General features: G+C 36.0%; 1 protein-coding gene across 1 annotated transcript in view; it reads left to right on the top strand.

Annotated features, from left to right (window-relative positions):
• Window positions 1-27025, top strand: part of Pde4d (phosphodiesterase 4D) — an 816241-nt gene that overhangs the window by 23039 nt on the left and 766177 nt on the right. The gene's annotated exons all lie outside the window — the stretch shown is intronic.

The following is a 27025-nucleotide window of genomic DNA, read 5'->3' as shown; positions in this document are numbered from 1 at the left end:
CTATTGATATAGCAAAAATGGAAAACATGTCACTCCTCTCATTTTTGTTTTTTTGGAAAAAAAAGTATTTTTCATAAAATTGTTTTTGAAAATGAATTAGGAAACAGATATTTTTAAACGTCTCAGTTTTAAGCTGGTAAATATTCCACACATACAAAAAAATCTTTGGATCTTTGGTAATTTTTAACATTATAAAGAGATCCAGAGCCAGAGGCATTTGAAAACTATTTCTCTAAGCCATTTCATTGACACAATTTTACCTGACTTTTTAATCTAATTATTTTACATAGCTTTTCTTTTCTTTCTTTTCTGAAAGATCAGTTGAGTAAATTGACTTGTGTAAGAATAAAAGTCTTATTGGTATCAAGAGGTGGTCTCGAACAGCAAGTCTTCTTTTCACCTCAGTCTCTCTGTTCTCAGGTTCCCTTTCCTAGAGGCAACTGCCATTCTCACACTTTCTGTCCGAGAATTTCATGTGTTCACTCAATTGCTAGGACACAGTCTAATTTACTCGGCTTCTTGCTTACTTTCCTTAATGAGAAAGCCAGAAGAGTGAATCCTAACTGCACATGGATCTGCCACAGTACCTTCCAAAATTGCAGTGTACTTCATATATGAAGGAGCCATAATTTCATCAGGCTCCTACTGTTAGAAGTTCTTATGTCTTTTGCTATCACCCACAGTGTTGCAAAGACTATGTTTTACTTAATTATTTGTGTATATCAAATAAGCCTTTATGCTGAATTAATATTTGGAAGTAGAATTATTAAGTCAGAGGAAATACGCCTTTCTCAAATTTGATGAGTATTACTAAATTGTCCTTAAAAAAAAAAAAAAGAAACATGAAATTTAACCCCATAACTATTTTTTACCTAGTATATTTTAGAATAGAGTACCATATAAAAATTTAATTATTGCTGATTAGAGAAGTGAAAGAGTATCTGATTATATATTCAATTTTCTTTTTATGTTCATCTCTTTTTCTTTGAGGTCCAATTAGTTTCCAATTGAGGTCCAATTAGTTTCCAATTCAAGTACTCTTGAAGTGTATTCTTGAAGATTTTCCTCCATGGCTTCAGGGATCTCTTCCTATACTTCTCTTCACACCTCAGTGAAGTCTACTTTAGCTCTCATCCCCTGAAAGCAGAAGAGTCTTTAGGATTCCACAGGCAATCCATGCCATCAGTCTGAGTTGAGTTTGCAAATTATCATCCAAGAGTGGAAACGGCCTTCTACTTTATAAATTCATACGTGCTCAGGAAGATTTTTTTTTTTTTAAAGATTAGGAAACACTGCTTAGTCTCTAGGGGGGAATCCTAATTAATGAAAGAACTCTGTGTCTGATGGAAACAGTCTAACAAATCATCCTAAAACCTCATTAGACACTGTGTACTCCCCATGGACACTGGTAAAGAGACACTTGATTAAGCGGATCGGGATCATGACAACTTCAGTTTTGTCTGTCATATATGCCCCAGAGACTCCTCAAAATCAAGAAAGACTTTCAAAGGAAGGAATGACTATTTATTTTTCAGAAATATTACTCATGCCAGAGCTTGCTGTATTTTCATGTACTTTCCTATGTAAATCTACATAGTCTTTCATACCTTCCTAATCCTGGGTTTTATTTGTGGAGTAAGCAATTTTTTTCCTCCACTCTCTTTATCTCAAGATCTAACGGCCAGAGGCAAAGTTCTCAAGCAGCAATCATGGAGTGACTGAGGTTGGATTCTCTGTGCCACACACTAATGAGACTTGAGTGTCCCCGTGTTTCTTTGGTTCTCAGTTTCCTCATCTGTGGCGATGGCAAAATTTAGCTTGTGGTAAGAAGATTAAAGTAGATAATGCACATGAAGTTAAATGCATAAGTCGGCATTTGATAAATAATTGTGTATCATCATTATTAGTAAAGACAGTGGTCATTCTCTGAAACAGGATATGAAAAAGAATGTCCAACTACCAAATGCATATAAAAATAACAGACGTGACAATTTAGATGTAATATACTCACTCTGGGTCAAAATACAAGGTAATTTATGAAGCGTTAGTTAGAAACTCATGGTGACATTTCTTTTGAATTTGACATTCAGTTGCTGGGATTTGGGGCAGAACCCAAGTTATACATTACTCCTGCCTCTGCAAAAGCCTACATCAAAGGCCTTGAGTAAACAACAGGAAGAAACCCCAGAGGCACCTCTGTCTTTCAATTAACAGGTTTTAGTTTACCTGGAATTTAATCTTGGAATTTAACCCTGGGCATCTAAATTGCATTTGTCTTTAAAGTAGTTAAACTACATAAAAGAATCACAAAAATGTTTGTCATTTGTAAATATAGTTTAAAATACAGGATTAAACCAACATTATTCAGTTAAATTCATCTTGCTTTTTTTGTTTTATCTATAGAAGATTGCAAAAAAAAATGTTTTGCACATACGTGTTCCCTTAAGTTTTAAAAAGGCACCTAGTTTGAGTATCAAATATTCTCCTTCATTTCTGTATGTATCTTACCTCCCACTGCCCCCTCCCACACACAAACACTGAAGGAATTGCATAGAATACTAGGCTGTCTCATTGAACAGGGCAACAGTCTGTCTTTTCCTGATAACAGGGTAGTTATTATTCTTGACTCAGTCAACCCCAGAGGGAGAGCGTTAGTGACCTGGAGTGGGGTTTGCTAAATCTAAGGCTACTCAAGGAGAACGTTTGCTGCTGTGCTGGACATTGCAGTTCTCCAGAGCAGGCTGTTAGCATCCTGCCTTGCTCTGAGTAGGTGCAGAAGACTCAGTGGAGTGAGATCATGTATCAGCCTCTATGAGCAAATCCTCCCTTCCGCCCCTAACTTTCCCATGGCACAAAGGAACCAGTGTCTGGAGGCTAGGTTGCAATGATTATCCAAAGGGCAATCTCTGCAGGCACCCAAGAGTGAAAGGTGCTGCCAGTTTCTGTTGGATTTGTTATTCCCATAGAGTCGCACAGGAAATAACACCACAAAAAAAAAAAAAAGAAGAAGAAGAAGAAAGAAAGAAAAAAAAATCAGACTCAGAGGACAATCTGCTATGTGCATTCATAGACACACATCACACATTCTGTATGTATACACAGCTGTTCACAATGCACATTGGAATACCCCTTTTCACTACAATTAATTATTACCCAACATTGAATAATCACTAGTGAGAAGATATAAGGGCAAGTGAAATATGAAGTCGAGCTAGTTTATTTTTAGAAAGCACCACTTTAAAGTGTTGATTGATTGAACAGGTGTTTAATAGCATTTGTCAGAATCAATTCACAGGAAATCTCTTTCACATTCAGGTTACAGCAATAGAAGGAAAAATAGCCTACACATTTTACAATTTCAATTGTAAAAAGTCATATTTTGGGACTTGTGTGGGTATCTGAAAATATTAGATTCTATCAGGCCCAATTAAAGCTTTTAATTTCATAAGATTTCAGACAACCAGCTGAGCATCCCCTGGACTCCAGGGGCTTCATCTTGGACATCTAAGGAGAATGTCTGCTGTACATCCCCATGAAACCTGTGACTGCTCTGCTTGAACTATGAGGTTATTGAAAAGAGAGCAAATCCTTTTCTGAAGAGCCTCCAATAGGAGGATGTTTCAGTTAATTTCAGCTCCCTGTCAGCTCAAAAGAATGGACGCTGTGCTGTGCACTGTTCCCATGTATGCTGCACGCAGAGCACTGCTCAGTGACTCAGCCTTCAGGGAGCCTTCAGGGTTTGAAGCTGCATCATCCCTTTCATCCTTAAAGTTCTTTTGAATTTCATCAACGGCATAGATATTTTTAAAACAATTTTTTTTTGTTTGTAATTTTTCCGGGACCAGCAAAAAGCCTTCCCTAGTCACAGTGCCCAAACTATCACAAAGATAAAGTATATTGAAAAAAATTCCTAAACTAAAAACTTTTGTGGTTAGGCAATAAAAAGACAGATATAACGTGGCTTATTATTCCCATTGGTACTCAGGTCTGTGGACTGAAATCAGTACTGAGAACCATGCATACTGAAGAGCATAAATTAAGATCAATGATGGAGAATAAACAAGCACATAAAAGTAACAATATCATGCCTGAAACAAAAAAGGAGTCCAATGGTTATTTCAGTGAAATGACTCAACTTCACAGATTCAAGTTTATTTAATTAAACTCAAGACAAAAGATATTAGATGCCCCAGTCAAAAATCTCTTGTTATATTTGGTATAGTAATTTGTAACCCTTTAAAAAGTCAACGAAATATTTCCTATACTGAACCCATACATTTTTTTCCTCTAACATGTTTTTTATTCCCAAATTAGAAAAAATAATTTCTATGTTTTTCTAATTTGGGAATAGAAAATGGAACTAAAAGGAACACAGATCTGTGAAACAGCATCCCATCTAAATTTTATGTATCATTAACCAATTGTGTTCCTTACGTTACAGGTAAAAAAAAAAATTGAGGCACAGAGAGATGAAGAAACCTTTGCACAGTAATAAGTCTGCTAATGGTTGAGTTGGGATTCAAGTTCAGGCAGTCCATGCTAGAATGTATATCCCTAACAATAGCACATACAGCAGCTGGGGGTGTCCACCTTTGTGATCCTAATGACCCCACTACTAGAGTCTTATAAGTATTCCCATTTTACATATAAAGGCTAAGCTATAGGGTGGTCATGTAATTTTCTCAAGGTGGCTGAGCCAAAATTTGATTCAGCCATTCTGGTTTCAGAGGAGTTATCCAAACCAACATATTATTCTGAATGTACGTGTGTGTGCATACTCACACATACAGACAATTCAACAATATACACATAAATATTATAGCAGTGTGAATAAACTAAGGATGCTCATGTCTAGTGAGATTATGTAAGACCCTTTGCTTCATCTTTTGCTGTATTGTTATTCTTTTTTAGCAACATATCACTTTTGTATAAAATTTTTATATTATTTACTTAAATTTATTCCAACTGATACATAAAAACATACAAATTAGTGGGGTATCATGTGTTGAAAAATATTACTAAAGTGTTGTGAGCTGGTTGGCAGCTTAAAATCTGTTAGGGGATCAAACCTCCAGCCTTGTAGAATAGTGTCCTGAAGTGCAGAAATAGTTTTGATGGATAGGGTATAAATCTTGGGAATGTCCTGGGAGACAGGTATGATCAGGTGGGAACTGCATTCAGAAGTGAGGAGCCTGCTTTCAGGGATGCTCAGCTGCTTAGAGGGTGAGGGCTGAGTGGTCCTCTGTGCAGTGCAAAGAAAGGCCATGAGCACTGGGCTGCCCAAAGTATAAGAGGGTAAAAACGCTTCTGTAAGTTAGCTCTAAAATGAACTGAGAGATAAACTGTAAGTTTGGACTACTTCTCAATTTTGCCTAAGGCTGGCCTTAGTCAGGTCTTTGCCAGCTGTTCTCTTACTTCTTTTACATCTCTGATCTGAAGGAAAATAGCCCTGATTTCCCTTAAACTTTAAGAGCAAATTTTTAAATACCAGCTTGGAGGCCCCATACTCACAAAGTTTTCCTTCTACCCTTATATTGAGCATATGTCCACAGATAACTCCTAGACCAGAGTCTTCACTGGGTGAAGCTAATGCCCACACTGATGATGAGTGCCAGAAAGAAAGCACATTGGTCTTGGAAGGAGAGGGTAAAAACCTTTTCCTCCATGTGATTGAAGAGACACTCAAATTGATTATTATTCCCACTGTTTTGAATGGTTGCTTGATTTATCGAACTGAATTGGTAGTTTGGAAGGACCAGGGAGATTCAGAAATCTTAATGAGAAAATAACAGTTTGCTTATTTAATTATCATATTAGCATTTTTGTGTATTAACTGGCTAATGAACTGGCTTGGAAACTCTTCCAGTTGGGGCTCCTTTAGGTTTTGAAAAAACAAATTGGGTAACTCAGTAAATTGATGAGGACTAAAAATATATTAGGGGGCTAGAGATGTGGCTCAGTGGTAGAGTGTCTAGCCATGTGAGAGGTACTGGGATTCATCCTTAGTACCACATAAAATAAATAAATAAATAAATAAATAAATAAACAAACAAATAAATAAATAAATGGTATTGTGTCCACTCACAACTAAAATTAATTTTTAAAAACAAATAAATTAGGCCTCTCTAATCCCAAATTTTCATTAGAAATGTCCCCCAATTAATTATAGGTTATTGTCTGAATTCAAAATATATAACCCACAGTTTCCCTGTTGCTTTATCTGTATCCAAGAGATTAAGCAGCAAGGTTACATTAGCACTGGTTAGAAACTAGTGATTATTTAGATAGTATTAGATAGAATAATGTCTTGAGTAAGAAAGAATACTGTATTTGGGGTTCTTTAGAGGACTCTCAGTTTATGTGTTATTAGCAATTTAAATCATTATGGTTTATAATCATTATTTCTGGTTACTTTGTCAGTAAATACTAGTTAAGTGTGATTCTCAAATTTCCTTTTCATTTTTTGATGTAGTCCTTTAGTATTTAAACCTATTTTCATTTAAGCATTTGGAAGCTCTATTCAGCAATTAGCACAAATGTTGTTCACTAAATTAATGTAAATTATTACTACAGTAGTAGCTAATAACTTCAATAAATAAAACAATTGTTTATTTTATATATTTAGTAAAAATAGCACTCGGTGAGGTGTGTGCATGTGGAAGAAGATAGAGATTATCTCCTGCATTGTAGAAATCCTCAGTTAAGATGAAAGCAATCTTAGTTAAATCTCACTGCATCATTTGCACAATGACAGATCAGTAACAAGTGAGTTGTTTTAATGTCTCAAGTTTTCAAATTTATACATCTATCTACTTCGCAACTTCCCTCTACATGCACCCCAAGCTCATCCTCATTAGTGCATTCTTGGTACAATCTATCTGTTCTTATAATAAAAAGCGACCAGGGCCTTCCTTCATTTTTTGGAAATGCGACCCATTATCTCCAAATCAGTGGTAGAACTACAGTCCCTCATTTAATGTCCTGTTTATTTCTCCTTTAATCATCTTACTTCTAGTATACCTATCAAATTGGAGCAACCCATGAGTCAATAAGCTGTAATTCAGTCTATCAATCATTCCATCCTTCCCAGATGCTGCTCAAGACACTTAAACCTCTTCTAACTACACTTATTCTATGGCCATCTTTAGCATTAGCTATCCTACTTTTAGAGGATCAATTTGCAATCTTGATTGTAATATATATTAACATCTTCTAGGAATCTAGAACCCAACCTATTAAGTTCTTATATCCACACTCAGGGACTCGTCCTCCTTTATCACGTTGGGATCCGAGGACCACTACTACCTCTGTCTCACTTGTGTGTTCTTTTACCATGACACTGCTAATCATACCATTTTATTATCCAACAATAGAAGCATAAATTCACATTCTTTTAACGCACTCTAAAAAATTGATTTCAGTTCATTTTTTGGAAATTTGATTAAAGCTTAGCTGGTTGTTATTAACCTGTTCTTAAAAATAACTAACCAATCCCCCACATCATTAAATATACTTTTAGAAAGTCAGAGAATACTTTTCCCTTATAAAGAAAAATTAATTCTATTCCTAATACTTTTTGGAAAGTTTATAACCCTGCTATCAATTGAATATTTTGGAAATTTATTTGACTCCTCTCAATAGGACATTTGAATGCCTAAAAATCCTTTGCCAGACTGAAGGGGAAAGTGGTGGTAAAAACAAAATGAATGGGTGAAATCTAACTGTAAAAATTGCCTTCTCTTTATTTATGTACTGTGTATCGATATCAAACATAAAACTGTCCTTTATGTTGAAGAAGGGCAAAGCAGGAAAAATAAGAAACACCTGTCATGTCTTTATTTAAAAAAAAAAAATCTAGGTGGCAATTTTTAGCAAATAGTCTCCCTGATTGTCATGTATTAGTCTGAAGTTTTGCTTGAATGTGCTCTTCCCAGGAAATGAATGATATTTACTTCTTTTTTGGAAAAGATAGGTATGTAATAGAGATTATAAAAGCCTTGACTTAAATAAGTAGATGCTTTTAGTTGCCTTCACTGATAACAAGACTAATGAATTTCCATCAATTATTGCTTACCAACAAACCGTAAGTTTTAATATTGCTTCAGTGCTTGCCCAATATTTTTTCTGGAACCTCCATTGAATATCAACCAGGATAATAGTCCCTTGATGAAACTCTTCTAACAAAATTCACCCTTTATTCTCATTGTTTTACTTGAGTGAGTTATTGACAAAAAGCAATGAGATTCTGTTGAGCCTGATATCCATTTTCTCTAATTTCAAATAAATTAGCAAATTTTGTTAGATTCAGGGAAGCAAGAACATATCAGTTAGCTATTATTGTGGTTTAAAACAACAATTATTTATAACAAGTCTGAGGCTCAGCTGGTGTTTCCTTCTTTTTTTTATGTTGAACTTGTCATTAGACTCACATTTATCCAGGTTGGTAGTAGCTCTATTCTACATTCTCTCTCATCTTGGGACAGGTAGGCTTGCCTGGGTGTGTTCTTCTAATGGTGATGGAAGAGGTGGCAGGAAACAAGCCTAATACACAAGCACCCTTTCTAATGTGTCTCATTGTGTTTGCTAATATCCTGTGGCTCAGTGAAAAGTCAAAGTGTGGAGCATGTTTTTCTACCCAGGATGGGAGGTCCCCCAAAATTTCTTGACAAAGAATGTGGATACAAGGAGTGAGGAGTTGGGGCCAAATGATATATCCTGTCATTAAGAGAAAAGATAAAGGAAAATTCTAGACCTTTCATTCCCTTTGCTTCAAATAATCACTATAGTTCAGACATTAACTATGAGAACATCAAGTAGGAATATCAAGATCAACCTCAGCAGCAGCACAAATGTCTAAGAACATTCAGCTCTCAAGTATATCTGTATCTATAAAATGCATCTGTTCCATATCATGTACCAAAGTGAAACTCAGAACCATTTAGATGTTTGTCTTTGCATAGGTAAAGAGTCCCAAATAGAAATAAACCATCCAAACAACCTTCCTTCTTTCCTCCTTCCCTCCCTTCATTATCTCTCTTAAGATATTTAGTAATGAGGTCTCTTTTAAGATTTATGGATTTTTTAGATCTTTCCCATCTATGTCCATTTGCATAAGTTTCAAGGGTCTTAGAAACAAAGTCCAGCAGATGGATTTATTGGTGCATCAAAATCATTGAGAAGTGACTTCAGAAGTTCAATATTCCAAATTGCTTTTAGTTCTCAAGTTAGTCATCAATAGTTCAAAAAAATAAACACTGATTCAGAAATGGGTTTGATCATCAGTCATAGTTTATTTATAACCCTTTCCAAGTGATATTCAGAGATGAAGTTTCAGGTGAAGAAATATTCAAGTATTCTTTTTCATATATTCTGAAATATAAGAGCCTTTGATGTATTCTGGGAGCTAGAATCTGGAAAAGAAGACTTCTCTGGAATTAGGAAGGTCATGCAAAAATCAGTTAAAAAGATAAGTGTGATTTTCCAGAAAGCACAACAACAATAATAACATATTCTTGTTGTTCTACCAAGCAAATTACAGGTGTTCCTATTGTGGGCAGACACATGATGTGCAACTTAGATTGGTGGAACTCATAAAGGCAGTTGTCGGTCTATGTGCTCACTAATCATTTCAAAATCAGTACACCTCCTGTAGGCTCTCAGCTGATTCCTTGAGCCCTCTCTTGGTAGATTCTTAGCTCTTGGATGTAGGAGTAAGACTTAGAAGCTGACTGATGATAAGGAGATAGTTCGGGTAACCAGAGCTCTGGTTCATGAAACAAGCAACACTTAATTTAGTGCACTGTCCTATTCCTTCTTTTTCCAAATTCATGATGCTAAGGAGCTTATTGAGTGTATATAATTAAATATTCCTGCCTTTTACCAAGTAGGTGGGTCGTAGAAAAAAGAAATATTATTAATATTCATTTTAACTAAAAAATACTTTTTAAAAGAATATTTTAAAAAGAGGACTAAATGTTCAAGATATCTTGTGGAAGCTTGGAAATAATATAATTTCAGTACTTGAAATGAATGTTTAGAGACTTCATGTTGACTTCCCTTGTATTTTAATATATTTCTATGGAAAGGCCTGCTCCTGCATTGTTTTTTCATGGTTTAGTTCATTTGAAACTGCAGCCAGATCCATTACTTTTCTTCTTTGGCACATTATGCACATTCAATGTGAAAATCAGTGATGAGAGGAAAAGGTCTCAGTGTATTGAACAGGTGCCACATCAGTAATTGAGTAAAGCAATTACAAAATTACTTGCACCCACAATGACTCTATATTCTCCACTATTCAGGGAAAAATATTTCATGTAGTCATCACTGCAAGATTTTTCTCCCATTGATGCATAGAAAATTTATACATTCAACCATCTTATTCATTGATGAGAGAAAAATACACCTACAGAAATACATTTTTTTTCATATTCATGTGACATTTAATCCTGACTATTTGTCTTACACTAAAATAATACCAAATAGATAGTCTTTTCTTTACCTGTATTATAAGTATGAACATCAGAATGATTGAGTAGAGTGGAAGAGCAAGGATACCTTAATGTGTAGAATTCTGGTGCCAAAAGAAAAATATAATTTATTACTTTCCATTTTCTCTAAATAAAAGCAAGAGTAAAATCAATTGTAAAGAGCATAGGATAAGTAAATTATCTCTATGGTTTTAGCCAAAATGCTATGGTTTAGATCTGTCACTTGGAAATAGTGGTATTAAGCTGAACATACGAGGTGTGAGTTCAGTCCTGTTTCCCCACTGGACAGCAGTCCTATTTTGAAAGACAATTCTCACTTGATTCTCTAAGTACTAAACCATAATACATTCTACAGTTGTCATATTTTAGTGAACAAACCAGGAAAAATATTGCTTGAATCATATATAATGCTTATTTAATGCAAGGACAATAGCCTCAAATACTTGACTCACAGTTTAAAATAATTATTTTTATCAAGCTCAAATTAAGTCTTCTGTGGATATGGTAATTGTGTGAATAAAAATGTACTTGTGTGAAACAAATGCCCTTCCTTTCTAGACTTCCTGACAAAAAAATGTTGATCTTAAACTGAATGGCGATAATTTCCTCCTGTCTCCTAAGAATACATTGAGATGTAAAATTATGGGAATAGAGTGTTCTCATTTCAAGAACATCCACAATAAGCATTAGCCCTAGCAATAATTGTGACTGTTCCATTTTTAAAGAATGGGTAGACTATGAAATATGAATATTTCAGCTGGTCTGGTTTTTCTTTGGGGGGTAATTCTCTTAGTCTTCTACAAAAATTTAATTTTAGTAATGGACTTTCACAAGTTTCCTTGGAAAGTGTTTTGGGAACTTTTTGTGGCATAAATTTTTGGTTTTTGTCTTAATTTCTTTTCACCATTCATTTTGACTTTTATATCTTTTGAAGTATTGTTACTATTATTATCTTGTACCTAAAAGCTTGACTTTCAATTTTGGAACTTAGTTGAAGGACGAGCATACACATTAGTTAACAGCAACTAGAGGGACTGTGGTCATCTGGAAGAAACAGAAGTCTAGAAATCTTGCTATCTACAGAGTTACACTGTTGGTTGTCATCTTTATACTTGCTACTTGGAACATGGTCCACAGACCATCAGTATCAACATCACCTGGAAGCCAGTTAGAAGGAGAACCCTCAGCTCTAAAGCTGGCACTTACTGATTGTCTACATATCAGTGTTTCCAGGAACTTACATACACCTTCAAACTTATCAGCCACTGAGCTCTGTAATCTCCAGCACCCGGATCTCTCCAGACCTCCCCTTCTTCATCTTTGAAATAGAATAATTTCTACATTACAAGTTCAGCTTGAGAACTAAATACTTAAACTTGTAAAAGTGACATGTATGGTACCTGGAATGCATGGCAGTGGGTGCCTCCCAGTAATACACACATGGAAAGAGGGAGGGAAGGAGGGAGTAGGGGGAGAGAGAGAGAGAGAGAGAGAGAGAGAGAGAGAGAGAGAGAGAGATAGATAGATGGGGGGAATAGATATTGGGAAAGGAGAGAAGGTGAAATAACAGAGGGTGAGTAAACTCTTAAAGTCAGTTTGTACATGGTCTTTTTTCTTCACACTTGTCTCCATCATTGATGATGATTGTGTACTAAAGGTGTAATACATTCATTTTTTAAAAAAATGCTATTAGGACAAAAGTTAGATTCTAATCTTACACTTAACTTCAAAACAAGGTTCAGATATAGTTTTGAAGAACTATTTTGTGAAATCCACAAAAATATAGAGAAAAATATCCTAAATGCTTATATAATCTTGGATGTTTGTGGTAACCATCTCTAAGTGCAACTTCAAAAGAAGAAATCATTAGGGAAAATATTGATATTTAAGAATGCAAATGTTTTACATTTTAGTTTACTTGTAAGGAAAAAAGATAATTAAAAAGGAAATCACAAACTGAAAAAGATATATATGCATGGACAAAAGATTGTTTTGAAAGAGACGATAAAAGAAGGAACACAATGATTTTAAAAGGATATAAGACATTTATAGACATAAAAATAAACATGTCAAGTATGAAAAGGTAAATTTCTCTATTATAAAGGGAATGCAAGTGAAAACAACCAAAACATCATTTTCAATCTCATTTTTAGAGCTGTTCAGATCACTTTTAAAACCTTGTATTGCCACAGTAAATGAGAGAAAGGTCTTTTTTCCCCACATTTTTTTTTTTTACTGGTACATTATAGTAGTACATAATGATGGGATTTATTGTTGTATACTCATACAAACATACACTATAATATATATTGGCCAATATCACTCCCCATCACATCCCCTTTCCCTCCCTCTCTGCTTCCCACTGCTTGGTCCCTTTCCTCCAATGATTTCCCTTTGATTTTCAAGAGATCCACCTGCACTTTGATTCTCCTTTTTCTTCTCTAGCTTCCACATATGAGAAAACATACAACCCTTGAGTTTGACTTATTTTGCTTAACATGATGGTCTCATCATGTTAAAATTGGTTTCATCCGATTTTCCTGCAAATGCCACAATTTCATTTTTCTTTACAATTAAATAAAACTCCCTTGTGTATGTATGTCACATTTTTTTAATCTGTTCATCAATTGATGGATACCTAGACTGGTTCCATAATTTGGCTATTGTGAATTGTGCTGCTATAAACATGGGTATACATGTATCACCATAGTAACAAGATTTTAATTATTCAGTATGAATACCAAGTAGTTGTCTAGCTGGGTCATATGATGGTTTCATGCCTACTCTTGTGAGGACTCTCCATACTGATTTCCATAAAGGTTGCACTTATTTACAGTCTCACCAACAGTGTAAAAGTGTTCCTTTCCCTCAGTATCCTGTTTAGCATTTTATATTAGTTGTATTCTTGGTGTCTGCCATTCTGACTGGTGTGAGATGAAATCTAGTGTATAGTTTTGATTTGTATATCCCTGATTGCTAATGATGTTGAACATTTTTCAAGTATTTCTTGGCATTTGCATTTCTTCTTTTAAGAAGTGTTCATTTAATTCACTTGTCCATGTATTAATTAGGTTATTTGATTTTTTGGTGTAAACTTTATTGAGCTCTTTATTATTTTATATATTAATTCTCTGTCAGAAAAATAGCTAGCAAAATTTTTTCTCCCATTCTGTGGGTTCTTTTTGCCTTCCTAATTGTTTCCTTTGCCGTGCAGAAGCTGTTTAATTTGATGTTGTCCCATTTCTTAACTCTTGGCATTATTTCCTGAGTTTTAGGGATCCTATTGAGAAAATCATTGTCTATTGCTATATGCTGGAGTGTTGAACTTATGTTTTGATCCAGGAGTTGTATAGTTTCTGGTCTAATTTCTAGGTCTTTGATCTATTTTGATAACAGTGCTTAACATATCATTTTTGTAAAAAAAAAAATATATATATATATATATATATATATCTCAAAAGGTCAGCAGATGCTCTGTTAAAAGTGAATATTGATTCCTAACACTTAGGGGTTTTTTTCCCCCTATGATTTTGTCTGCTTTGGCCTTGCCTTTTTGATTTATTATTAAGTATTCAGTTGTAGTCTAAATAAGCAGATATAGCTAAAATTACTTTAATAGCAGTGGGAAAATATTTTATTAATGACAGTTAAATGAAATATACAACATTTTCATGGAAGAAATATTTTGATTTTATAACACATGCATAAAAATTGTTAAGGGTATTTAGCTTTAGATGGAATTATAGATACATTTTATATTCTTTTTATTTTGAGTCTTTTATGACTTCTATAGTCAGGAACAAACTATTTTTAAGACTCCCTTCTAAACATATTTTCATTCTCAAGCTGCATATTGCTATTACCTCCATATTCCTAATCTAAATATTGTATAAACATTAAATTTGTTTTGAAATTCATGAAAAATGAGCAACTAGTTGAAAATACATTCCCACTGGGCATTTCAACTCCCCATCCTAGGACACAGTCATGGTTCTCCAGTTCTAAGGAGTTCTTCATGGCATGATTTTCACTTTGTCTAAGTGGTGTGTATTTTTTCTTTGTTATCATTTCTTCTATTTTGCTGTTCCTTTTGCACAAAGCATAGAGAGAAAGGTCTTAAGGAACTGTTAAAGATAATCAGGATGTTTAGAAGAGCCAGTGGAGAGAAAAACTTTCAATCTCTGGCCAAGTTGTCACAGTCTTTAGCTATTGCTTTTCTATCAGTGACATATAACTCATTAATAATGGGAAAAGGGATCACAAGTTTAGTTTGTGCTTGTCTTGAAAACTGCCCTTAAATACTACTGAAAATCCCCCCACTGTTTTCCATTGCAGACTGATTGTCCACTATAATCTAGGCAGAGAGCTCAATCCTCAGGAACCATTCTATAAACCTCTTAATTAGTCATCTGTTGTTGCATACATCCAAATTTGTCAGCTTAAAACAATAAAATTTATTATGTCAATAGTGTCTGTGGGTCAATAATTTGAGAGACACTTAGCTGAATGGCTCTAGTTTATGTTCTCTTAAGATATTACAGTATAGATATCTATCAAGACTTGACTGGGCTACAAGATCTACTTCCAAGATGGCTCCCTCACATGGCTGCACATTGGTGATGGCTATCAGGCAGGAGGCCTCAGTTCTTTGCCTCATGGTCTTCTCTATAAAGGAACTTAAAGCATCCTCATGGCATGGTGGTGTTTCACCAAGGGAAGGTAGTCCACAAAAGACTAAAGTGGAAACTGTAATGTCTTATATGATGGAGCCTCAACACTCACACAGGTTTACTTCTAAATTATTCCTCTTTTGAGTCAGGCCTACTCAATGAGAGAGAGGGAAAAAAAGTAAACAAGACTGTGAATTCCAGCAGGCAAGGGATCACTGGGTGCCATCCTGGAAGATGGTTGCTGGTGAAGGAATCTGCTCCCTGACCCTGGATGATTCACTTTCTTCTCACATGAAAAATATACTCATCTTTTTCCATATTCCCAAGAATCTTTTTCTATTATGGCATCAGTTCAAAATCTAGTAGCTCATCATGTAAGCCAGGTGCATTTGTTTTCTATTGCTGTGTAACAAATTATGGAAATATAGCAGCATTAAATAATGCCCATTTATTATCTCAGAACTCTGAAGGTCAGAAGTCTGGGGATGGAGTAATTGGATTCTTAGCTCAAGACTGAACTCAAGGTGTTAATCATGGCTTCAGTTCTCATGTAGAGTTTGGGGTTTTTCTCCAAGCTCATTCTGGCTGTTGGGAGAATCCGGTTACTTATGATTGACAGACTGGGGTTTCTAGAGGCTACCTGCCATTCTGTGCCAAGTGACCCACTCCACAATGTGGCGGTTAGTTCTTTCAAGGTTAGTAAAGGAATTTCCCAGCTTCTTGGTATTTCTGATTTCCTTTGACTGACCTCTAGACCCAGATGTAAAAATTTTGTATGATTAGAGCAAGCCTATCTAGCCCTTTGAATTAAAGTCAAATGATAAGTAAATTTAATTATATCTTCACAATCCCTTTTACCATGTAAAGTAATGAAACTGGGGACATAGTATTCCATCATATTCATAAATTCCTTCTATATTTAAGGAGTGGAAAATAGATGATGCCTTCACACAGAGAAATGTGAATCTTAGAATCTAACATACCAGGTCTAGGTAAATCTGTACTAGTTTGCTATTGTTATGTAGTAAATTACTAGATGAGATAAATCTGTATTAGTTAACTATTACTATGTAGTAAATTGCCCCCTAAATTATCTGCATAACATAAGGATAAGTAGGACTTTCTTCTCACAATTTCTGTGAGTCAGGAATTCAGAAGGGTCTTGATTGAAGATTCCTGCATGAAGTTTGTGGTAAAGTTGCAGTTAAGAAATTAGCCAGAGACAGCTGTGGTGGTGCACACTTGTAATCCCAACTACTGTTGAAGCTGAGGCAGGAGGATCACAGTTCAAGGCCAGTCGCACAATTTAGGAAGACCCTATCTCAAAAAATAAAAAGGACTGGTGATGTAGCTCCATGTTAAAGCAATGGTGAATTCACTTCCTGGTACTATAAAAACAAAAGGGGAAAAAGAAAAAAAAAAAAACCAGCCAGGATGGCTAGGTATGGTAGTGTAACCTGTAATCACAGTTATTTAGGAAGACTACAAGTTCAATACCAGCCTGGGTAAATTAGCACAACCTTGTCTCAAAATAAAAGTAAACAAAGAGCTGGGGATATAGCTCAGTGGTAGATTTCTTGCCTAGCATGTGTGAGTCCTAGGGTTTGATCCTGCATACTTAAAGAAATAAAAAGTTCAGCCAGAGTTTCCAACTCTACAGGCTTGACTGGGACTGGAAGATTTGTGTGTGTGTGTGTATGTGTGTGTTGCTTGCTGGGAATTGAACCCAGGGTCTTGTGCATTCAAGGCAAGCACTCTACCAACTGAGCTACATCCCCAGTCCAGAAATGGGCTTTTAAGGTTATTTATTCACATGGGGGTCTTCTTGATGTTGGCTGCTTATAATAGGTTTCATTTCCTCTGCAATGTGCTGTCCCCCAGGCTGTGAGAGGTCTTTATGTCATGGTGACTGACATCGATTGCCTGGACTGAGTCATCAAGAGAGCAAAGAGAGAGCCGCAATATCTTGCCGCATCTAGCTTCAAAACTTACACAACAGTATTTCTGCCGTATTGTATTGGTCACACAGGTCCATCCTGATGAAGAGCAGGAGGAAGCATATCCAGGCCATTTTGGAGGCTGGTTCTCACAATTAATTAACAAAAACAAAATAAATTTTTTTAAATAGAAGAAAAAACATACTGGAATTAGTGCATTTTCTCTTGTGCCCACTGCCATAGCTGGTTCAGGTTCTCATCTCTTGTATCTATACATAGACTTATCATTGCGCCCTTGTTCCCAGTGTTATTCCTTTTTAAATGTTTCAAGTGGTCTAGTGAAAAGCCATGCCCCATAACCCACTAGGTAAAGTCCATAACAAGGCAACATGGGCCACAATCTGTGCCTGTATCTCTTGCATCATCTTCTTTACTTCTCCCACCTCCCAACTGTCTTTATGTTTTGGTCATGTTGGACCTCTTTATGTTTCCCCAAAAGGTACTGATCTCATACATATTTCTTGCCTTTTCTTTTTCTGTTTTCTCTAAGAGCAACAGCTAATAGTGACAATGCATGTCCTAAAATCCAGGCAGGTACTGTGCTAAAATCACTCATTGGGTAGTTGAATTTTCTCCTTACCACAACCCTATATGGTAACTGTTATTGTCATTCTCATTCCGCAAGTGGGTACTTCTAACCCCAAACAAATAACAGTTAAAGAAACAGACTCAAGAGAAGAGTTTGGAATTTCTGCAGTGACCCTATTTGTTGGTCTCTACGCAACCCATTTAAAAATACAAAAATTAATTTTTAAAATTTATTAAGCAATGTCCAGTGTGCTTAACCAAATCAGTTGAATTTTGCTATTTAATGTGTGTGTGTTGCAAGTGGAAACTAGACAGAGGAGTTTGATAATCTGATCTTTGATTTTATTTTTCCTGGAACAAGGGATTAAGATACACTAAATTGTTGAGTGATCAATAAAACCAATTTAGATCTCCAACATGATGCAGGTATAGTTTACTTCCTCTCTTTTCAGACTTCTTTCTTTGGTCCCATGACTAGCTTCTTGGCTTTATACTGCCAAACAAATATATCAACTGTCCCTATATATTTAACCCAAGTTATGAGAACATTTCCTAAATACTGTGTTTCTAATATTGCTTGCTTCTAGCAATAAATCATAGCACCTAGGCAAACTTAAAGAATTCACAATGTCATCTACCTTTGAATCATAACAAAAACTAGAATTTAAACAGTTTTTCTATGCATTACACATTCCAGAAATTCTCTCTGAAAACAAATCTAAATAATTGACAAAAACACCAGGAAATTTCATGTACCAAAATGTCACCTTTTTATTCCGCATATTGATCAGAAAGTTGAAAATATACTCACATCTATTGACTTTGGCATTATTAAAACAAGCAAATAGAAACAACAACAAAAATGAGCCCTAATCAATTGTAATTGAGGACATTTGTCAAGCAGAAAAATCAGGATTTTCTTTGTACCTTCTAAAACTAGTAAATTTAAAACTGTAAATAATAGATATGTGTAGCTTGTAGGAGATGTGGTCTGGCTTTTGTGTCTGTTCATCATGAATTTAGAGAACACAGGATATATTCCTATACAAACTCCTGATATTTATAAGTTGTGTGTTGAAATATATACATAAATAAAAATATTTATTTCAAGTCTCTTTGTTGCTCCTGTGGTTTTAGTTTTAATTTTAAAAGCCATACCTCAACAGTTCAAAATTGCATCAAATAAGACATTTAAGCCCATAGCTCACACCATGCAATATTCTGTAGATAGTCTCTACAGAGAGATGAAGATCTCTTTCTTGAAAAAGTATTGAGGACACTACTGTGCTCAGTGTTTAAGATGACCATTTACCACAGTAGGTATAAATTAATGAGGAATAATACTTTTTCTTTAATTTACTCCTTCCACCTGCCTACTGCTCAAAGAAAAGAATTTATCACGTTTTACATGTCTAAACAGTTGTGTGTCTTTTTCTGTAGAGATGATATTTCTATTCCTCCGTGATCTTCTTTTTAAAAATTCTTGGATAATAGCCATTCTAATGGGTGTAAAGTGGTATCTTGTTGTGGTTTTGATTTGTTTTATTCACTCTTAATCCTGTCATTGAAGGTTATTTAGTGTTAACACTGTGGTATGTTTCTCAATTTATGCACCCTTTTCATTTAAAAAAAAAATTGGGTCCTAGAGCATATGCTGTTACTTAATAGGACTTTGCTATACCATTAAAAATTCCTTATGATCATCATTTTTAGTGGTTGTAAAAGCTTTCACAAAGAGGAAACATATCCTAATGTATTTATGTGTTCATTTTAATTAAATACTGGTGTAGCTAAAATAATGAATTTTAATGTAAGTGGTGAACATAATGCAAAGAGATTGCAGTCTGCAACAACAGAAATACTATGGAGACAATGAAACAGATGAGTTTTCATAATGCCTTCTGTCCTTACATTAACTTTTTAAGCACCAAGTTCACTTGAAATTACAATGAACAATGTAAGGACAACCATCAGATAATCTGACCTAACAGACACTCTAAAGCAATAATCTATCACTATAGGATTTTTCTTTATGCAGTGAATCTCATTTTTTTTAAAAAGAGTTTTTAGTATGGGAAGTAGCTTTATGGGTCAAATCAACCAGATTTTTTCATTGAAAACATGTTCACCGTTCACTTAAGTCTTGCTTTCTTTGGGAAAATCACTCTTTATAATGCTCATGATGGATCTTAAAATAGCCCCTTGTAATCATTACCAAGATTCCAATTACACATTATGAAAAAAAGGTTTATAAAGGAATCCTTGAACCATTCTCTTTCACATAGGAGATATATTTTGTATTTATGGTATTTGCACTAAGAAGCTGTGCTAAAAAGCTCAAAATATTATTTGATCTTTTAGTGGCTTCAGGGCAGAGAAGCTGGCACTGCCTTGGTTTTCGTATAACTTGGCACAAGCCAGTGGTTACAGGAGGGACTTTCAGAGAAGTCTTCTGTCAAATCTGCCATATGGAGTTATTGGGCTCAGATTATAGAGACTTTCCTGGTTTTGCCTAATTTAGGAGTTATCAGTGCTCTCCAGGATTTTCTTCAAACACAGAGAACATATTCAGAAGAAACCTACACCTCAGGAAGAAAAAGTAGTTTGGTATTTGGGAGGTTTCAATGGTTTCCAACATTTCTAAGAGAAACCATAGCTCATGAGGAACATCCGTGCAACAGGACAGCTACACATACCCTCAAAATGCATTTGATAGTCTGGCATTTAGCCTTAGCTGAACTGGTATCTTACCCAGGCACTGCCGTCTTGGCACTCCTTGGCACTCACCACAGTCCGAGCTCCCATCAGTTATAGGGCAGCACAAAGACTGGGTTGAATTCAGGGTAGACACAGAAAACTGTAGCACCAAAACATATTGCAGATTTAACCTTGAGCTGTCCTAAGTATGGATGCTTATGTGAGGAAATATAAAGATAGTAAAACCTTTTTTTAGAAAAACAAGAGGACAAGAGGAGGTGGAAGAAGACAAGGAAGGGGAAGACAAAATACAATTTTGTAAATTTTCATGTTCTAAATACTAGAAACCACTTCCTCCTCACAGTACTGAGTTCTGTGAAAAGGCAGCTCTTTTTTTCAATTGTCTTGAAATGGCATCATGGAGAGGATGTTCCTTCTTGTCTCTCACCTATGAAGTTCATGGCCATGTTCTCACGTTGCCACCACTGTCTATGACACAGGTTCTTCCATTTCTCACATGTTATGGAAAATTAACCTGATGGATGGAGATAGAGGTTGAAAATGGCAATTTTTTGCCTGGTTGGTAAATTTTATTTTTAAAATCCAATGTTTACAAAAAAAATCAGGGGACTTTCCATAAAGTCTGGATTTTTGTTTCTCCAGAAATCTAACAGATCTGGCCACACTCTTCTCACATTCCCACCTGCCAAGAATGCTGCACCTGCTGGCTGAATAGCAGCCCTTCCCCAGGACTGGCTCTCTTTGGTCCAGTGAAATCTCCCTAAGATTGAGTTAGGCATTTGCATCCCTGTTGATTGGCACAGACATCCAGACTTTCTAATTGTTTTTTTTTTTTCTTATGGAATGTACTCCAATAATGTACACTCTGAATTTTTTTTTCCTCAAGCAGACTAGAGAACACAGAAAAAAACGGGTCTTAGGAGCAAGTTCTCTAGCAGCAATGACCAACAATAACTTAGTGATCTACTCCTTGACAGCTAACCCACTCATGTCACAACCATCTCTGAGGTCTGATTGAAACAAGTAATTTAAGGGTCCCCCGGAACCTAGGGACATTCAGCATTTCTGGGGGAAAGAACTAGGAAATTTCAACATTAAAACAATCACTCAGGTGATTCTTTGAAACATTAAGCTTACTGAGCTTTAGTGAATTCTTCCTGGATCTGAGAACTCTTCTGTTAGATCCAATTAGAGGAAACTGTCAGGTTTTAGGAAATAATTCTAAATTACCAGCCCCGCAATGGTGAAGACACCAGATTTGGACTTTATTAAAACCCAATCAATGCTGACCTTTTTCAGTGTTTCCAGTGTTAAATCAGGTATCACTGTAGGGAAGGTAGATAATTAAGCAATTTCATATATAACAAAGAATAGGAGTTGGGGTTTGATTTTTTTCCCCTTAGTGATCATAAAATGGCAGGGAATATAGAGACTTTGTGTTTATTTTAACTGCATTGTTATTTTTAAAGTGGAATTTAAATATCGCACATCTACTTGCTTTCATTTCTAATATCTGGAAGGTTTTGGCTTGACGTCATTAGCATGTAGAACATGTTTGCCTCCTGTAATCTCTCAGATGAGTCACTCTGCAACCCAGCACATAACTGCTTCTGTGATCCTGTCTGCTAACCAGCCTTTGAAAACCAGTAGAAAGAACTGTGTTTTCCTCAGAGGTAATCAGTAAATGACAAATTACCATAAATATGCAGTTTTATTCACTCAGTGATTTTTAACATAAAAACTGACAAGGTTGCATAGTAAATTGTATATGGATTCAGGCTCTGTATCCACACAGCTAATGCTTACATGAATTATTCAGTGCAATTTGCTTCAATAGGTCTTTCTAAGTCACCTTGATGGGTGACCAGTCTCAGATAAAATATTAAATGTTATACATTATGGTCTACTCACTGTTTTTTTGTTCAAACTACATCTTGCATTGGTAAATCTGTTAACATCCAGGCTGGCACTGTGGTTCACATATATTGCTTTTCCTCAGATGTTTTGCCAATAAGCAAATACATCCTCACCTCTCTGAGGCTCAGCGTTCACCACTGTTGATTGTGTAAGGGTCACTCAGGCCAGGAAAGAGGCAACGGCTACAACTGCTCTTCTACCTGTGACTGCTGTTAATAGAGGAAGTAAAAAAGAAGCCAGGTCCATAAATAGGAGGAGTTAGGGAAGTCTCCTCAAAGGGAAGGAGTGAATGTAATCACCTGTCACTCCCTTCCTTAGGTTATGGTATGTGGAGAAGATCAGGCTTAAAGACTTGTGGAAGATGCCAAAGGAAGAGAGAAAGGAAATGATTTTAAAGTGACATTCATGTCCTCAGTTTCCCAGAGTCAGGAGTAAGGCTCAGCCTTTGCTGGTTATCCTGCTCAGGGTCTCACAAGGATGCAGTCAGGTGCTATTCAGAGTATATTCCTTATCAGGGCTTGTGGTCCTCTTCCAAGCTCCTTCAAGCTGTTGGCAGAATTTAGTACTGAGGTTTTAGTACTCTGAGTACTTTGAGTACTCTGCTTTTAGTACTGAGGTTTCCCCTCCTTTCTGGTTGTTAGCCTGGGGGCTGCTTCAGCTTCTGGGGGTCACCTGCAATTCCTCAACCTCTTACAGACCCACTCACAACATGGAAGCTGGCTTCTTCAAAGGCCAGTAGAAGAATGTCCTTCTTCAGGAAGGGCCCAGTTCCTCTTCATGGACTTTCTCCTGATTCAGTCAGGCCCATCTAAGAGAATCACCCTTTTGATTAATTTCAAACCAAATGATTCAGGGCCCTTACCTACATCAGCAAACTCCCTTAGGCTTCTCCACATACCATAACCTAAGGAAGGGAGTGACAGGTGATTACATTCACGGGTCAGGCTTCCAGGTAAGAACAGGAATTTATATAGGGCATATCCACAGGGAATGGGAATCTTGGGGACCACCTTAAAGTTGTGCCCACACAGGAAGCATATACCAGGCAGGAAGAACTAGATATATGAAGGGGCCCAAATGAAAGTATAGCATTTTCCATTGTAAGAGGGCAAGGCTGAGTGGTAACCAAACCATGTACTGCTAGGTTAATAGCCCTTGTGGATACTATTATGCAACCCTTAAAAGATCATTTTAGAAAGAATCCTTGAAGTATGGAAAACCATATACATGAAATATTAAATGGGAAACTCAGAAAACGTGCTTATGTAACATAGTATCAGTTTTGGAAATATTAATAAAAAAGACTGGAAATAATATTTCTGTTAGCCTTGCATATCCCTGAGTGGAAAATTATGGATGATTTAGAGAGCCTTTGTTCCTTTTCTTATTTCTGATTTTCTCAACAACATATATGGTTGGTTGGTTGGTTGGTTGGTTGGTTTGGTAATGGCCATTGAACCCTGGAGTGCTTTGCCACTGAGCTACGAGTCAGCACTTTTTATTTTTTTATTCTGAGACAGGCTCTCCCTAAGTTGCTGAGGGTCTTGTTAAGTTGCAGAGGCTGGCCTCGAACTTACCATCCTCCTGCCTGATCCTCCAAAGTAGCTGGGATTATAGGTGTGTACCACCATGTCTGGCAAAACATGTATTTCTTTTATAATAATAATTAATCAAAGAATTATAATGCATTCCGCTGTCATATATAAATAGAAAAAGAAAAAATAATAATTAATCAAAAACCTACTTATATTACTTGCAAAAAGAAATCCAAGAAGAATTCTCCTCTAAGTGAATTGCAAGTTTTGTGTCTAGATGTTTTGATAGGTTGAAAAGCAAGTTACAGAATTAGATGCACATGAGCTGTACAAAGGTAAGTGTAAATTAAGCCTAGTTTCAGCCAAGGATGTCAAATATATCAGATCTACTCAGGTATGTCCCTTGATTAAACAATGGGCAGGAAACTTCATCTTCACATTCTATGGGTATTAAAGCAATTAATTGTCTTCTTAGTCTCTTTACTTCTAAAGATTCAAAAAGAGTAAAATTCCATACTTATCACAGGGTCTATTTGTAAGTAATGTGCAAGTGACTTGCACTCTCACCTGTCAATCAGGCCCTCTCCCTTGTTCAGTAGTTATTTAATTGCTTCTACTTCTCAAGTGCAAACTGGACATGAAGCTCACAGTTAGGGAGGGATAGCTGGAGATACTGGGTGCTGTTTCCTAGGTAGCTTCGCTTATATGCTCATAGTTTTAAACAGAGGTGTTCAACCACTGCCAAGTCCATTACAGCTTCCAAAGGTGTTCACTGGGAAGAGGAGGGAAGAGTCTTTAGAGAACCACATGGGAGTTTGGAAATAAGTAATATTGACAAGGAAATCCTTCAGACACATCTTTAAGTATCAAGAGAGCAGTTAACAGAAAAGAAAGATGTATTTTTAGAAGTTGTTTGGGAGGTGAAAGGATTTTTCATGGGGGAGGAGGGCAGGGAATGGGTAGAGGAGATTGTTTTTTTTGGCACTGCAATGTCTCAGAGATCTTTGAATCGAAATAAAGCAAAATCAGTCTTTCATCTCTCTTAGCTCAAAAAAAAAATGAAAAAGCAAGTACGCTAGAAATGTCAGGGTTGAACACTGAACAGACTGCATTTCTAATTCATGGCAAGATGGCTAAAATAAAAATTCTTAAAATATATTTTTTAAATTTAGATTTTTGACCTTCGATAGGGATTATCATGCTATTTTTATTGTGGCAGAAGGAGCTGATTTTTCAGTAGTTGCCTCATCAAAGATATGACTCACATTTCCTTAAGCACTGACACCATATGTTTCCTGAGGTAAAAGAAAAAATTACATATTTTTTTCTATACAATTAGTGAAATATGAACAAATATCGTGGGAAATCATTTAAAATAATACTTTTGGAAGCATTTGGTCTAGAAATGTTGATTTCTAGAAATTAAACTTATGTTAAATATGTGACTGGAATCACCATTGGGTAATTTCTGAATATAAATAGGAAGCAATCATTTTGATGCTAGTTTCACCATTAAGAAAAAAAAGCAGCATTCAAAAAGCATTTAGCAATAAAACACAGATACTACTGAAATGCACTTTATATCCAGAAATATGAATTTGAGTTTTTTAAAAAATCATTTGTTAAACTAACTGAAAAGAATGGAAACATTTAAAATGGAAAAAATTATGCTAATTGACTTTTAGTGACATTCTTCTATGTTTACAGCTGTGACGGTAAGATAATAAGACACATTATTTTATGACCAGCGGAAATTAAAATGAATTTGTTTTATGATTATTAGCATTTTTACTCAAATATCCTTACATAATACAATTGCTATTGCAAAATTCCTAGGGAGTATATATTCCATTTAAGTGATGTGAAAGCACCTATAAAGAAAATTATTAATATGGTATATGAAAATTCCCAACTAAGGAATTCCATTTTCTGCTTGGTACTCAAATTACTTGACATTTTATTGAATTACTATTTTTTTTTAGGGCAGTAGATTTAAGAATAGAAAACAGGTTTTGCACAAGTAATGCATTCTACCTTGGAGAAGTGTGATATTGCCCACAACACTTATCTGTCCCAACAGTTCTCTGTTCCAGGCTACCTCCAGGTAGTCTAGGATGAATAGGTATCTTTGTTCTCCTAGTTGGTACAAAAACCTAGCAGTCCCTCCTCTATACTTTCCACCTAATCATCCCCAAGTCCATTTATTCTGCCCTCTTAATATCTTGCACATATCCTCTGACGTTCTGCTTCCCATCATCTCTGCCTCTTACCCACCTCCCTGACTTCCAGTCTTGAAGCACCCATCCTTATCTGACTCAGCTTATCCCTCCCAGCTCCCCTCGTACCACCCCACATCTCTCCACAGTCCATTTTTGCTACATACATGTGAAGTTTGTCTTGCTGAACCACAATCTTTTCTGCCCCAAGACTCCTTCACCTTCATTCCTCTCCATCTGGTTAACTTCTACTCTTTAAGATGTCTTGGCTGTAAGCATACATCATCTCCTTGGGGAGGCCCTCTCTGTTCCTTTTCCATTTCCAAGCTTGGGCTTCTCCAGTATCCTGGTATACATTTTTTTTTATTTATTTATTTTCATGTGGTGCTGAGGATTGAACCCAGTGCCTCACACATACTAGGTGAGCCACAACCCCAGCCCCAAGAAGTTTATGTTTTTCAAGAGAACTCTGTCATAAGCATTCTCCCCAGCTAGTGCCTAGCAGATTTTCCACCTTGGACCTCATTTGTCCCTCTTTTTTGGCAGTCCTCCAGAGGATCTGTGACAATTATTATGGCTTCTCCCAATCTTTCCTTTCCCAGGCTCAAACTCTCTTGCTTCAGTAGTTTTCAGATAAACATTTTTTGTCCCCTCTCCACCCTGACCAGCTGACACCAGACATGCTCTCTTCAATTAGTTATGACTCATTTAGCAGATACCTTCTGAGTTCTTGCCATGTGCCAGCACTTTTCTAGGGACTAGTGATATAGCAGGAAACAAAGCAAATAAGGCCCCTCCTGTCAGAGAACTGAAGGGAAGCAGGCAACCACACACACACACACACACACACACACACCTGTCATTCTGTCATCCATCCTTGTGTCATTCTCATCTGGGCACTAATCAGACACTATTGAAAATGTGTGTGTGTGTGTGCACATGCGTGCAAGCATG

Source organism: Marmota monax, unplaced genomic scaffold (genome assembly GCF_021218885.2).
Source record: "Marmota monax isolate L192 unplaced genomic scaffold, Marmota_monax_Labrador192_F-V1.1 WCK01_AAM20220418_F8-fsc00037, whole genome shotgun sequence".
Taxonomy (NCBI): Eukaryota; Metazoa; Chordata; class Mammalia; order Rodentia; family Sciuridae; genus Marmota; species Marmota monax.
The sequence above is the reverse complement of the archived record's forward strand: the minus strand, read 5'-3'. Positions and strand labels throughout refer to the sequence as shown.